Below are 16,237 nucleotides of genomic sequence, written 5' to 3'. Positions count from 1 at the left end.
AGTGGCGGAGGAAATTCTGTGCCGTACTCAGCCCAAGGTAGAAAATCTGCCCACTCCCCCGGCCGGTTCTGACAGTAACACCTCAGGAACCTGCCCACTTCCTGATTGACCCTCTCCACCTGCCCATTAGCTTGAGGACGGTACCCGGAGGTGAGACTGACCGTGACCCCCAGGCGTTCCATGAATGCTTTCCATCCGTTTGAGGTGAACTGAGGACCACTGTCTGACACAATGTCCTCTGGGATCCCATAGTGCCGGATGACGTGCGTAAAAAGAGCCTCCACGGTTTGCATGGCCGACGGGAGCCCAGGCAGAGGAAGGAGGTGACAAGCTTTGGAAAACCGGTCAACAACGACAAGAACGGTGGTGTTCCCCCGGGAGGGGGGAAGGTCAGTGACAAAGCCCACAAGAGGTGAGACCAGAGTCGTTGTGGAACCGGCAGGGGAAGGATCTTTCCATAACGGAGGTGTCTGGGTGTCTTAGACTGGATGGAGCAGGAAGAGACGTAAACCCGGACATCCCTAGCCAAGGTGGGCCACCAGCACTTCTCAGTCAGGCAGGCGATGGTACGGCCTATTCCAGGATGACCCGACACAGGCGCCATGTGCGCCCAGGAAAGGAGGCGGTCCCGCACACCCGTGGGCATGTAGGCGCGGTTCTCCGGGCACTGTACTGGCTTGTCACCTCCTCGCCTATTAGTGGATAGAGAGCAGTTCGGGGAGAAATGACCCCTTTTTCCACCATAGGAGCAGAGGCCCAGATTCCTCCTTCTCCTACACTCCGCCTTGGGCAAACGTGCAGAGCCCACCTCCATCGCTTCTGAAGGACTCGACCTCAGGTCCGCCCGTTTCCCAAACCGCGGTGCCCCAGTTCAGGGCCCGTCCAGTCAGTGCCGAGATGACTGTGGCATCCTTGTCTCTCCTGGAGACAGCCTTGGCGTAGCGAGCGATGTACTGGTCGCGTTGCAGAAGGATCCCTTGCATCTCGCTGGTGCGATGTCAAAGCGCTCCGGGAGGGACAGGGGTATTCCGTGGACTGGCTCAGATGGAACGGAGGCAGGTAGTGGTGGTGTGGGGGCTGGTGCTGGAATCAGTGCTGGAGACTGGAGGGACTGCACTTTCCCCTCCAACCGCAGGATGGTTGCTAGCACGTTGTCCATGGCACTGCCAAGTCTGTAGAGACAGTCCTCGTGATGCTGCACTGTCTCAACGATGGTCGCCAGCTCATTCTTTCCTGCTGTCTCCATTTTTATGGTTTGATTATTCTGTCACGTTGTATAAGGATTTGAAGACAGGCGCAGGAATACATAATAGCGGTTTTATTTTCTCCACCCAACACAAGGTACGTTATGAACAACAATGGGGACGAAGCCCAAAACAAACACGTATATATATACAGTGGCTTGCGAAAGTATTCACCCCCCTTGGCATTTTTCCTATTATGTTGCCTTACAACCTGGAATTAAAATGGATTTTGGGGGGGTTTGTATCATTTCATTTACACAACATGCATACCACTTTGAAGATGCAAAATTTTTTTTTTTGTGAAACAAACAAGAAATAAGACAAAAAAACAGAAAACTAGAGCATGCATAACTATTCACCCCCCCCAAAGTCAATACTTTGTAGAGCCACATTTTGCAGCAATTACAGCTGCAAGTCTCTTGGGGTATGTCTCTATAAGCTTGGCACATCTAGCCACTGGGATTTTTGACCATTCTTCAAATCAAAACTGCTCCAGCTCCTTCAAGTTGGATGGGTTCTGCTGGTGTACAGCAATCTTTAAGTCATACCACAGAATCTCAATTGGATTGAGGTCTGGGCTTTGACTAGGCCATTCCAAGACATTTAAATGTTTCCCCTTAAACCACTCGAGTGTTGCTTTAGAAGTATGCTTAGGGTCATTGTCCTGCTGGAAGGTGAACCTCCGTCCCAGTCTCAAATCTCTGGAAGACTGAAACAGGTTTCCCTCAAGAATTTCCCTGTATTTAGCGCCATCCATCATTCCTTAAATTCTGACCAGTTTCCCAGTCCTTGCCGATGAAAAACATCCCCAAAGCATGATGCTGCCACCACCATGCTTCACTGTGGGGATGGTGTTCTCTGGGTGATGAGAGGTGTTGGGTTTGCGCCAGACATAGATTTTCCTTGATGGCCAAAATGCTCAATTTTAGTCTCATATGACCAGAGTACCTTCTTCCATATGTTTGGGGAGTCTCCCACATGCCGTTTGGCAAACACCAAACGTGTTTGCATATTTGTCCCTGACCAGTTTGAAGAGCTCCTTGGTCTTCATGGTGCCGCTTGTTTGTTGGTGCCCCTTGCTTAGTGGTGTTGCAGACTCTGGGGCCTTTCAGAACAGGTGTATATGTACTGAGATCATGTGACAGATCATGTGACACTTAGATTGCACACAGGTGGACTTTATTTAACTAATTATGTGACTTCTGAAGGTAATTGGTTGCACCAGATCTTATTTAGGGGCTTCATACCAAAGGGGGTGAATACATATGCACGCACCACTTTTCCGTTATCAATTTTTATGAATTTTTTTAAACAATATATATATATTTTTCCATTTCACCAATTTTGACTATTTTGTGTATGTCCATTACATGAAATCCAAATAAAAATCAATTTAAATTACAGGTTGTAATGCAACAAAATAGGAAAAACGCGAAAGGGGGATGAATACTTATAAGGCACTGTATATAACACAGGGACAATAATCGACAAGGACAATGGGGAACAGAGGGCACATTCAGTTGAAGTCGGAAGTTTACATACAGTTAGGATGGAGTCATTAAATCTCGTTTTACAACCATTCTACAAATGTCTTGTTAACAAACTATAGTTTTGGGAAGTCGGTTAGGACATCTACTTTGTGCATGACACAAGTAATTTTTTCAACAATTGTTTACAGACAGATTATTTCACTTATAATTCACTGTATCAAAATTCCAGTGGGTCAGAAGTTTACATACACTAAGTTGACTGTGCCTTTAAACAGCTTGGAAAATTCCAGAAAATGATGTCATGCTTTAGAAGCTTCTGATAGGCTAATTGACATCATTTGAGTCAATTGGAGGTGTACCTGTGTCTGTATTTCAAGGCCTACCTTCAAACTCAGTGCCTCTTTGCTTGACATCATGGGAAAATCAAAAGAAATCCTGCACAAGTCTGGTTCATCCTTGGGAGCAATTTCCAAACGCCTGAAGGTACCACGTTCATCTGTACAAACAATAGTACACATGTATAAACACCATGGGACCATGCAGCCGTCATACCGCTCAGGAAGGAGACGCGATCTGTCTCCTAGAGATGAACGTACTTTGGTGCGAAAAGTGCAAATCAATCCCAGAACAACAGCAAAGGACCTTGTGAATATGCTGGAGGAAACAGGTACAAAAGTATCTATATCCACAGTAAAACGAGTCCTATATCGACATAACCTGAAAGTCCGCTTAGCAAGGAAGAAGCCACTGCTCCAAAACCGCCATAAAAAAGCCAGACAATGGTTTGCAACTGCACATGGGGACAAAGATCGTACTTTTTGGAGAAATGTCCTCTGGTCTGATGAAACAAAAATAGAACTGTTTGGCCATAATGACCATTGTTATGTTTGGAGGAAAAAGGGGATAGCTTGCAAGCCGAAGAACACCATCCCAACCTTGAAGTACGGGGGTGGTAGCATCATGCTGTGGGGGTGCTTTGCTGCAGGAGGGACTGGTGCATTTCACAAAATAGATGGAATCATGAGGAAGGAACATTTTGTGGATATATTGAAGCAACATCTCAAGACATCAGTCAGGAAGTTAAAGCTTGGTCGCAAATGGGTCTTCCAAATGGACAATGACCCCAAGCATACTTCCAAAGTTGTGGCAAAATGGCTTAAGGACAACAACGTCAAGGTATTGGAGTGGCCATCACAAAGCCCTGACCTCCATCCTATAGAAAATGTGTGGGCTGAACTGAAAAGCGTGTGCGAGCAAGGAGGCCTACAAACCTGACTCGGTTACACCAGCTCTGTCAGGAGGAATGGGCCAAAATTCACCCAACTTATTGTGGGAAGCTTGTGGAAGGCTACCCGAAACGTTTGACCCAAGTAAAACATTTTAAAGGCAATGCTACCAAATACTAATTGAGTGTATGTAAACTTCTGACCCACTGGGAACGTGATCAAAGAAATAAAAGCTGAAATAAATCATTCTCTCTACTATTATTCTGACATTTCACATTCTTAAAATAAAGTGGTGATCCTAACTGACCTAAGACAGGGCATTTTTACTAGGATTAAATGTCAGGAATTGTGCAAAACTGAGTTTAAATGTATTTGGCTAATGTGTATGTAAACTTCCGACTTCAACTGTATATACACATACTAATTAGGGGGAATGGGAACCAGGTGTGCGTAATGAGACAAGACAGTCCGGGGTTGGTGGTAATGAACCAGATCAGTGATGCCTAAAAGGCCAGTGACGTAGACCTCAGGAGCTGGTGAACGGAATGAGCAGCAGTACCGGTGGGATCCGTGACAATTTCCAGGTATTCATAACAAAATGGCGGTGGATTTGAAGCTATATTTATTACACTAAATCCAATTGTGCTTCAATTGAAAGCACACACATCAAAGCCATAAAGGAAAGCAGAGGTTTGAATTGTTAATTTTCCCGACAATCAGAAAATTGGAAGATGTAAAAGTGCACAACATAAAAGCCCTCATGTGATCACAATCCCTGGGCTATAATGCTGCAGCAGGGTGCTCAGTCTTTATTTAAATGAATCAATACACCCATGAAAATAATCTAGACTAATGTATACGGGAGGGAAAATTGAAAGTGATTGAGAGTGACACAGAAGCTGGCTATTCTGGGAAAGTGTCGGTGCATGAATCTCATTTATTGCATATCTATACGATAAAAGCAACTTTGAAATGTTATTTGGAGAACAGCAAAAACAAGCAAAAATGACCCCAGCCATTAACACCTTGGCTGCCGTAGGTTCATTTACCTCAGTCGATCTACAAACACATAACCAATTAGCTATACAATTGTAATGTTATAAAAAAAGTATTTAGTCAGCCACCAATTGTGCAAGTTCTCCCACTTAAAAAGATGAGAGAGGCCTGTAATTTTCATCATAGGTACACCTCAACTATGACAGACAAATTGAGGAAAAAAAATCCAGAAAATCACATTGTAGGATTTTTTATGAATTTATTTGCAAATTATGGTGGAAAACAAACATCAATGGAGCACACAGATGATTGTATTATCACATTCACATGAATTAATAGAATATTAATTATGATTCTGTCTTAATATCAGTGATGTAGTGGTAAAAGAAGGTGGGTAATTGGTCAACTATAAACTCCAGTGGGCAATCGATATAAGATGAATAACCGCCGATATAAACGAAAACGTGACATTTTTAGAACCGTATCGTTTTCATTTTGATTGCATTTTAATGTAAGGAAGATAGTCCATGAGGAGATGTTCATATTGAAACTCCTCTTTCGCAAAGAGGTAGGCGCGATTAGAACTCAGTCAGATCAAGAATATAAGCGTTGTGAGCTTTGATCAACGCTGAGAGCAATATTTAAATGTTGATCTGTAATTTATTTTCTTTATTGTGTACAAAATAACCTACATATACTTGTTTTAATTCTTTATTTTTTAAAATTACAAACAATTACAGAAGTCTGGTGTCATATGTAGTTACGGCCCTGTTTCAGTCGCATTGAAACAATGCATTGAAATAATGTATTGGAAGAATGTCAAGCAATTTTACATGATCTCACATTTAAGAGTTCTACTCCAAAATAATTTATTTCATAATAATAATTAATAATAATAATTTACATGTACAATAAACACATACTTAAACCAACTACTGTTGGAACATTAAGGTTTGTGGTTTGTTGACAGACAATGTAGAAGCCAGAGCAAGGCAGTAAGTGGTGTAAGAACAGATAGGTCATGGCCCTGGTGAGTTTCCTGCCCATAGGCATAATGAGGCCCAGCTCGCTGGTGTCTCATTCTTATTATTTTGTGTTATAATGAGGGGAAGGTTGGGAGGCCATTAAGCTCTGATGAACCTTATTAGTGACTCTGCCTGCCTAAGCCTTGTAAAGCATTGGTTTTGTGAGAGTTTATTTCATTCTCACCAGTGGTATATTATTTTCCATATTTTGTCAAGAAAATATTAATATCTTCAATGGAAACCCAATTCAGTGTGAAACCTCATTTGATACCGTTGAACAGCAGTAAGTATTGAACAGTAATTGAAGTGAAACAGCAGTAATGTATTGTAATCTTTTTTTTTTTTTTTCGGTTTCTGTTTTTACTGGGCCCATTTCAAACAAATGCTGATGTTTCTATGCCATTCTTTTGTTAGTCTTAAAAGGAGAGAAAGAGAAATCAATGAAGACAAGTCATGCTGTCAAAATCTCCCATGCGGTGCACCCATGGAAAACACAGGGTCATTAATTTACTGTGCTTGAGTCACGACTAGGTTAGATATTCTTTTCTCTTCCTGATTTTTTCTCTCTGCTGCAACAGGGTCATTAGTGGGATGAACAATCCGATGAAGCATAGAGACAACTACGAAAAACCTCTCACAGAAATAGAAGACAATAAAGTCTTAATCATTCATTGAATGCATATGTTTTAGCCAGCACTAAACAAGGTAAAGTATCTCTGTCTTTAGAGAATAATGAGTCCTTTGGGATTGGAACATGGAGAAGGTAGCTAGATGGATGATGAATGCAGTAGATCAAAGGTCAGCTCACCCCTCTTCTCCCTCTCATCTTCTTTCCTAGAATTTCTACATGACATTACATGGAAACCGTGTAAGTCAAAGGTATCTTCTTACTAGCCAGACACAAGGCTTTCACACATCTTCCAGACAACCTTTTCTTATTTCTTATTTCTTATTCTTCACTCTCTCTCTCTCTGTCTCTCTCACCTTCTACTTTGTAGAGTTCAGTCAAAGCTTTCTTCACAGGTCCTGAACAGCATGCATCCTAAATTATTCACTGTGTAATTAGCATGACAGAACATGTAAGATGGGAGCTCACATGTCCTCTACTAATAACATGCCCAGATTATGAGTCTTTCTTCTCTGCTTGATAAGTAGTCTACACACAATTTTCTCTGGGTAAAAAAAAACATCCTGTGACCTTTAAATCAAACTGCACATAATTACAGCAAGTGGAGGATAGGATGTGACATATGAAAGCGCAGAGGAGAGTGTGCAATAACGACAGGTAATGTGGGAAAGGACCCTAAATGATGTCACCACTGAAAGCAGAGAGAGTGGACTGCCAGAGCATCCATGCATTTGAAGTAGTGTGGCTCTTTGAGTACACACAACGCGGCACAAGGTGTAATTGCATTTTGAATGGGGCGTACTTCTGAGTCATTTTACTGGGCGAAGAGGCAAAGGCATACTGTATGGGTAAACAGCTGGTTGCCTTCACAAAAATGTGACCCTGTACTGAGAGGAGTGTGATAGGGTATATTTAAGAGGGCCCACAGCACAGTGTCTTCTCAGTAATGAGCCACTAATTACTCTCCAAATTACAACCCATGAATACAAACTGACTGGGAATCTTCTGAGACAAGTCTGTTTGGTTTCTTGAGTTAAAAATTCATATCAGGTGCCATTTTGAAGTAAATGTTGCATTTATAGGATTCATTTTATTGGGATGTTATGTCAAGGTTATTGGGGCGTGGGTGAGATCATACCATTCATCCTCATCCGGCATACTGCTTCTGATGAACTTACCACTAAAGAGAGAAGATGCAGTCCTCTACTACTATGATTTAACTGCCCTCTTATAACCAGGGGTGGGGAGCCCGTTTGGAGGGGTTAGGGTAAGGGTTGAGGCAGGGTTGAAGATAAGGTTAGGGTTAGGTTTATGCCGAGATTAGGGTTAGGGTTGAACCGGGGTGTGGACATGAAGCTAAGGTTAGGGTTAGTAGGCCTACTTTTATCCTAGTTTCTATCTTACTCCTCTCTGGACCCAGAAAGTGCTGGAGCTCGTCTCTGCCTGGTTCTCTCTTTGAGGTGCAGAAGCCTAGTTCCGGGTAGCTCCAGCTCATCTGCATTGCTTGCTGTTTGGGCTTTTAGGCTGGATTTCTGTATAGCACTTTGTGACATCTGCTGATGTAAAAAGGGCTTTATAAATACCTTTGATTGATTGATTGATTTTAACCACTGCTTATAACCTTCCCCACTGGGCACAGACATCAGTTCAAGGTCTAGAAATCCAAAAAACTATTCAATAAAAAATTGGGTGAAGAAAATACGAAATGCTTCAACGTCATTAAGTAGATTTTTGGGGTTGAACTGACGTGGAGACAACGTTGATTTAACCAGTTTTTGCCCAGTGGGTTTTACATCTGTCTGTGTATGGCATAGGCTTTAATCCAGCTCATTTAAATAGCAGTGAGATAACGTATACAAGATGAAATAACACAAACTTTCTCAAAACATCCTCAAATCCATTTCAAACAACTGGACATTCCAGAGAGACATTTGGTTTTGGTTTGATGTTTGCGACGAATAAGACATTGCATAGTCGCTTGGTGTCATTTTCTCATGAAAAAGGATAATGGTGGGGAATTACCTTTGAGAATCATGTGGACGTGGCCGACATGATACAGTTCTGCTCCACTCCTTCGGTTTGGCAGTGAAGGCCATATTGATTAGAGTTTCATTAGTAGCCCATGACTAGCTGTAAAGGCTGAAGGTTAGTATATCAGAGTTCCACTTGGGACCCAGTGTCTGTGTAAACACACAATGGCTGGCTCAGGAGTCTAAGGGAGGACGGAGATGGCATACCTGGGCCTTTTCTCGTTTGGGCAAAAGTCTGTCCTCCGCCCTCTCTCCTCCGTCTTCTCTCCTCCGTGACCGATGAGTGGTCGAGCGGTTGAGGAGAATGTCATTTCGTTAGTAGGCAAATGGAAGATGGTCCTTCCATCATCGATAGCCTCCTTTTGGCGAGGAAGCACAAGTGTATCCTACCTGAGCTCTTCGCGGAAGAGTTTTGAAATCTGCCACACCCCCTTTGAATCAGCTATTGTTTTCTCGAAGGCAAAAGTCATGCAAACATTTCAAAACAATATGCTACTTATCCTTCATCTATAAAAATATATTGCACAACGAGCTACATTTGTTTTTATCACTTTATACATTTATTTTGGGATTCCACCCTGTAAACTTAATTTTCCTGATGACGCACGATTGGAGAAGGACAGTGTAATTTCATACAAGCGCATTTTCGTCCACTTTCCCTTTCCTCGCCGCCGGACAGATGAGAGAGGACGCAGGAGTTGAGCAAATCCAATTGAGAAAAGGCCCTGCAGAATGCCAGACTTCCCTAGCATCCCTCCTCAAAGAATGGGATGGAGAGAGAGAGAGCAGAGAGCGAGAGAGCGAGAGAGCGAGAGAGCGAGAGAGCGAGAGAGAGAGAGAGAGAGAGAGAGAGAGAGAGAGAGAGAGAGAGAGAGAGAGAGAGAGAGTATGGTGAAGATAGAGTTAGAGTGGAGGTACAGCATATGCCCGGGGCCAGTGCATCCTGATGTGTCCTCTTTAAAGGAGGGAAATGAGGGAGGTGATGGAGGGGAGATGCCACAGGCCATGCAATCTCCTTATCACCAGGAGCAGATTATGGCTGTAGGGGCCCACACAGACGAGAGCAGTGACAGGTTCAGAGACCGCATGGTACAGACTGAGCACACTCAATATATGGATAATGTATAACAGGATTGGGTTATTTAAATTCAGAATAGGCTCTAAAGTAGGCTCTACCAAACTCTTAAGGCCAGGCACCACACCCTCATAGGGTAATTTTGTTTCCCTTAATCATATCACAATCAACTTTTACCAATTGAATGTAGATACTTTTTTGGTTCATAAAAATAAAATTGTTATTAAAATGTGCAAATGAGGCGATATGTCATTAACTATGTGCATATTTATATATCGCGGAAATCTATTTTTCTGGACACTAAATATTTTTGTTTCATTTTGTTAAGACACTCCAGAGAAGATTGTGGATAAATACTTTTTTCATCTTTCTATCTGTAAATTACTAAAGACAAAATGCCTTTCTGGCATATTTTTCCAAAGACAATGCTATCTATATAGAATAAACAATGTACCTCATATCAACAATTCCCTCTGGGCAAGTCTGGAAAATATATCTAAGGATAACCACACAAAATTCGGTGAATGCAGATGCTTCTGAAGCTGAGAAAAATGAGTTGGCGTGTGGGAATAGTCTGACTTTCGGGAATGGCAGTTAAAGACAAGTACACTGAATTTAGTCTACCAAACAACAAACACCTATTTAGACCAGTGGCGGTCGGTGCCGTTTAAGATTAGGGAGGACCATTTTTTTTTATTGGCCTTATTTCTATTACAGCATATTCCATTCACCCAGCTCAATGTAACATCGATAGGTTTAGGCTACTGCATGATACTCAAATTGAGGTTACTACAACCTAGCCTACGAATGAAAGTTTATAACGTAGGTGCACAGGTCAAGAGGCAAATTGGAGTAATCAAGGTGACATACAGCGACACATTCAATACCGCCTTGCACACTCTTGCCTGCATCTAGCTGATCTACTGTGTAATCATTAGTTTAAATATTTGCAAACGAGAGTTTCTATTGGACAAATTCAGGTAGTTTTATCACCATTTCATTACGTTTGCTTCCGTTTTAAGAAAGGTTTTTCAGTTTTTCAACACAATCGGCGGAATGATCGCCCGCACACACAGTTCACTTTCATAGCAGCCACATTCAAACAGCATCATCACTTTGCTCGTTGTATAATTCCTTCTCGCAGCTACGCGCTCTCCTCCTCTCACCTTTTCCCTTCGCTTGTGGACTTCAGTGCACAACACAGCAGGTGTCTGTGACCAGGCAAAAAAAAGCCAAACCTTCATACCACATAACTGCTAACAGCTACACACAGCCTACATCATTGTCAATGTCACCATATTAGCTAACGTCATAGTCAACATAGCTACTAGAACTAATGCGTTAGTAAATCAACTAGAATCATGCAGTACACCGGCGGGCCCAGGTGGCAATAAATTAATACAACCGAAAGCTTACCTTGACTTAGAATTGTTCCAGTGTTGGATAGCCTTAGCCAGCTAGCTAACATAAATAGCATTCCTCTCTGATTTAGACTAAATTAGCTAACTGCATTTGCTAGCAAAGTAATTGGAAGTTTAAAAAAATACAACGAAATATATCTATGTCTCTATCTCTCTCTCCCTCTCTCTCTCTCTCTCTCTGCTGTTCTCATACATTTTTTTATAAATTAATTTGAGTCAACTACTCACCACATTTTATGCACTGCAGTGCTAGCTAGCTGTAGCTTATACTTTCAGTACTGGATTCATTCTCTGATCATTTGATTGGGTGGACAAAATGTCAGTTCATGCTGCAAGAGCTCTGATAGGTTGGAGGACGTCCTCCGGACTTACTGTGGAAGTCTGTGGAAGGGGATGAGAACCATGAGCTTCCTAGATTTTGTATTGAAGTCAATGTACCAAGAGGAGGACGGAAAATAGCTGTCCTCCGGCTACACCATGGTGCTACCCCAGAGAGTGCTGTTGAGGCTACTGTAGACCTTCATTGCAAAACAGTGTATTTTAATCAGTTATTTGGTGCCGTGAATATATTTTGTATCTAAAAATAATAATTTTTCTGTTTCACTATTTAACATTTTTCAGAAATTCACTGAGTAGGATGGTCCCCCCCTTCCTCCTCTGAGGAGCCTCCACTGATTTAGACACAATCACCTAAAAATTATCATAAAATGTATAGGTACATGCAAAAATGTAATTTCAGCCTGTGGTGCCTGGCCTTTTTTGAAAATGTAGAAGTCTGACCTATCAGTGTGCTAGTGTTTTGAAAGATCAAAAGGCTAGTTATCTGATTCAAATCTCTTGGGCAGACACCAGTGACTATACAGTGTATATCGTGTCGCTTCCACCAATTTGTATTTCACGACAGACTGTGGAGGAATGAGAATCTTTCACCAGTCTCTCCTCTGCTAAACTGTTTCAGAGTGGGTGTAAGATATTATCATTGGCATTTCGATGCTGAACCAGCCTACCGGTATTTTAACACACATCTGTTCAATTATACCTGAGAACCTCCAGATAATTACCTGTCTTCCCTCAGGCTCCACTGAATTACTATTGATCCAGGGAACTTAAGAGCCAACCAGAGTTCATATGTCCACATCCTTATAAGAGAGATGATGCTGTCACAAGATTCTTTCCTGCTTCTCAACTTTCTCGTCTCCTGTCTCTGTCACAAAAAGAGATTATTGAACTACCGGTACCCACTACGTGTGCTTGATACAGGTGAAACTGGTTTAAGTCATTTCTCAAATGTTTATGTTTATTATCGACATAAAGTAAATAAATCAGGGAAAAGCCTCTATATAATACACATAACTGCAGTTAATCACCTCCAATGTGCATTGACAGCAGGGGGAGACAAAGAAACAATGCTGTGTTTATATTCTTGGGTACATGGACAGTGAGCTGTTACTGAGAATGGAGAGTGTAACATCTATTCTCTTAACATTGCATGCATGTGTTTATCAAGCTGAGAGGTCCAGAGCATGGGAAAACCTACAAACAGGAAAACCCTATTTCAGCAGCTTCACACACACACACACACACACACACACACACACACACACACACACACACACACACACACACACACACACACACACACACACACACACACACACACACACACACACACACACACACACACACACACACACACACACACACACACTAATCCTAGAACAGTGCTTTATGCTGACAGTAAATTACAGCAATGTTGGCCTACATGAGGTAGAAAATTAAGGCTTCTTCTGAGACAATAAAAACATTATTGTTGAATTTTCTGCTTGCCAACTAAGACAGCCAGAGGAATTTACATGTGTGTCAATCGTCCAACACTTTTAATTGAATTAGTAAGAGCAGTGACAGTAGCAGGATAATATGGTTGCATGGTTGGATTTACAGAACAGATCTTCAGATGTTCAGCTTCATCAGATTAATTCATTAATCTGGGTAGAACAACATATTTTCCTGGAACCAAATATTTTCCTTTTTTATTTCTAATGCATTGAATCGGTATGCCGTCAAACATATGGCCAGTAACCATGAAAACAAAAATAATCTCATCTCACAAATATCACTTTTTTGATCATAAGCGTTTACATAGAGAAAAAGACAGGATGTTCCAGTCGAGCAGGAGAATCTTGCCTTTATGGGGAGTGAGCGGAGGCAATGGACCAGTTGCCACAGCACCCTCCCTTGCTGAACGATTTCAATAGTAGGTGATGAATTGGAAATAAGTTGGAATTGACATTTTCATGTTAAATGTCTTTCTAATTTTCTCTACTTTTGAATATTTGTGATTCTGAATGTTATCAGATCTTCAACCAAAACCTAATATTAGATAAAGGGAACATAAGTGAACAAATAACACAACAATTACATATTTATTTTATAAACAAAGTTATGCAACACCCAATTCCCCTGTGTGAAAAAGTCATTGCCCCCTTACACTCAATAACTGGTTGTGCCACCTTTAGCTGCAAGAGAGTTTGGTTTTCGGCAGGCATTACTGGAACCATCTCGTCCAGAAAGTATTGATGATCATCCAGGTGCTTGTTGGCAAACTTGAGTCAACTTTTTGGACGAGATGGTTCCAGTAATGCCTGGCGAAAACCAAACTCTGCATTCCACAGTAAGAACATCTTACCAAAGGTCAAGCATGGTGGTGGTGGTGTGATGGTTTGGGGATGCTTTGCTGCCTCAGGACCTGGACGACTTGCCTTAATAGAAGGAATCATGAATTCTGCTCTGTATCAGAGAATTCTACAGGAGAATGTCAGACCATCCATCTGTGAGCTGAAGCTGAAGCGCAGCTGGGTCATGCAGCAAGACAATGATCCAAAACACACATCAAGTCTACATGAAAATTGCTAAAAAGCAACAAATTGGAAGTTTTGGAATGGTCTAGTCAAAGTCCAGACCTAATCCTAATTGAGATGTTGTGGCAGGATTTGAAACGAGCAGTTCATGCTTGAAAACCCACACGTCACTGAGTTAAAGCAGTTCTGCATTGAAAAGGGGGCCACAATTCCTCCACAGCGACGTGAGAGACTGATCAATAACTACAGGAAGCATTTGGTTGGAGTCATTGCAGCTAAAGGTGGCACAACTAGTTATTGAGTGTAAGGGGGCAATTACTTTTTCACACAGGGGAATTGGGTGTTGCATAACTTTGTTTATGAAATAAATGAAATAAATATGCAATTGTTGTGTTATTTGTTCACTTATGTTCCCTTTATCTAATACTAGGTTTTGGTTGAAGATCTGATAACATTCAGTATCACAAAAGTAGAGAAAATTAGAAAGGGGGCAAGTACTTTTTCATAGCACTGTATTGTTGTAAATGGGTCATTCTTGAATTGCAGTGACATTTGCATCCCTTTGCGACCATGAAAAACACTTGACAAATAGTTACACATCACCCACCTTGAAAAAATACTACAGTTTACTACAGAATACTACAGTACTTACTATATAATTCTGAAGTAAACTGTGGTATACTGTAGAATACTGTACTACCAGTGGTGGAAAAAGTACCCAATTATCATACTTGAGTAAAAGTAAAGATACCTTAATAGAACATGACTCAAGTAAAAGTGAAAGTCACCCAGTAAAATACTACTTGAGTAAAAGTCTAAAAGTATTTGGTTTTAAAAATACTTAAGTATCAAAAGTTATTGTAAATGCTAAAATATACTTAAGTATCAAAAGTAAAAGTAAAAGTATAAATTATTTCAAATTCCTTATATTAAGCAAACCAGACGGCATCATTTTCTTTTTTTCTTTTTATTTACGGATAACCAGAGGCACACTCCAACACTTAGACATAATTTACAGATGTTTTTAGTGAGTCGGCTAGATCAGAGGCAGTAGAGGAGACCAGGATGTTCTCTTGATAAGGGCGTGAATTGTACAATAGTATTTTCCTGCTAAGCATTCAAAATGTAACGAGTACTTTTGAGTGTCATGAAAAATGTATGGAGTAAAAAGTACATTATTTTCTTTAGGAATGTAGTGAAGTAAAAGTTGTCAAAACTATAAATAGTAAAGTACAGATACCAAAAAAACTACTTAAGTAGTACTTTAAAGTAGTTTTTACTTAAGTACTTTACACCACTGTATACTACACACTGTATTATCCCTCAATCGTGTAGTGCTTACTATAGAATTTTGTAGTATACTGTAGAATAGTATAATAAATAAATCCGCAAAAACCCCCACTGTATTAAATACTACAGTAAAGTTCGCAAAAACACTACAGGCTGCAAAAACACTACAATTTTTTTAACTATAGTAAATACTACCGTTTATAATGAGTACTCCTGAGTGGCGCAGTGGTCTAAGGCACTGCATCGCAGTGCTAACTGTGCCACTAGAGATCCTGGTTTGAATCCAGGCTCTGTCGCAGCATATATATATATGTATTCACTAACTGTAAGTTGCTCTGGATAAGAGCGTCTGCTAAATGACCAAAAAAAAAAAAAAAAAAAACATTTGCATTCCCCTGCCCCATGTCCGAATTTGTTCCACCCATAAGTTAAAACCTACATGCCAAGTATAGACTATATATTGTGTTCCCGACAGGTTATAGAAAAGAGCAGAAGCTCTGAACTACCACCCACAGGTTGTGGAAAATTAGCTTTTTTAGTATTTCTCCAGTAGGTTTTCTCAAGGAGAAATCCTGCACTTCTATGTCAAAGATAATGAAACTAAAACACTATAGTAAATACTACAGTATTGTCTGCAAAACACTACAGTAAATAGTACAGTATACTACTGTCTGCAAAAACACTACATTAAATACTAAAGTACACTACAGTATTTTGTAATGTGGGCATATACTATATGTTTTTGTTTATATTGAACTGTTAATCAATGATAAAACATAATGCAAGTCCTTTATACTGCAAACCTTATTGTTTATGCATTGTTTAAAATACTTAGGGTAAGCAAATTGGCTTGTTCCAGTAGTGATGTGTTGCGTTGTAGGGACATGTTTTGGGGATTTATAGATAACTATCTATTATTTTGAATGCTAGAAAGTGAACAAAGGTATTTAATAT

The 16,237-nt window shown here is 40.8% G+C and overlaps 1 non-coding gene across 1 annotated transcript; it reads left to right on the top strand.

The window, feature by feature from the left end:
• Positions 1-15,804: 15,804 nt before the first annotated feature.
• LOC121576090 lies at positions 15,805-15,859 on the top strand. Its single transcript, XR_006002442.1, has one exon. It is a non-coding gene; the product is annotated as a U7 small nuclear RNA (small nuclear RNA).
• The last annotated feature ends 378 nt before the right edge of the window (positions 15,860-16,237 follow it).

Source organism: Coregonus clupeaformis, chromosome 10 (genome assembly GCF_020615455.1).
Source record: "Coregonus clupeaformis isolate EN_2021a chromosome 10, ASM2061545v1, whole genome shotgun sequence".
Classification (NCBI taxonomy): Eukaryota; Metazoa; Chordata; class Actinopteri; order Salmoniformes; family Salmonidae; genus Coregonus; species Coregonus clupeaformis.
Note: the sequence above shows the minus strand (reverse complement) of the source record. Positions and strands in the feature narration are given on the sequence as shown.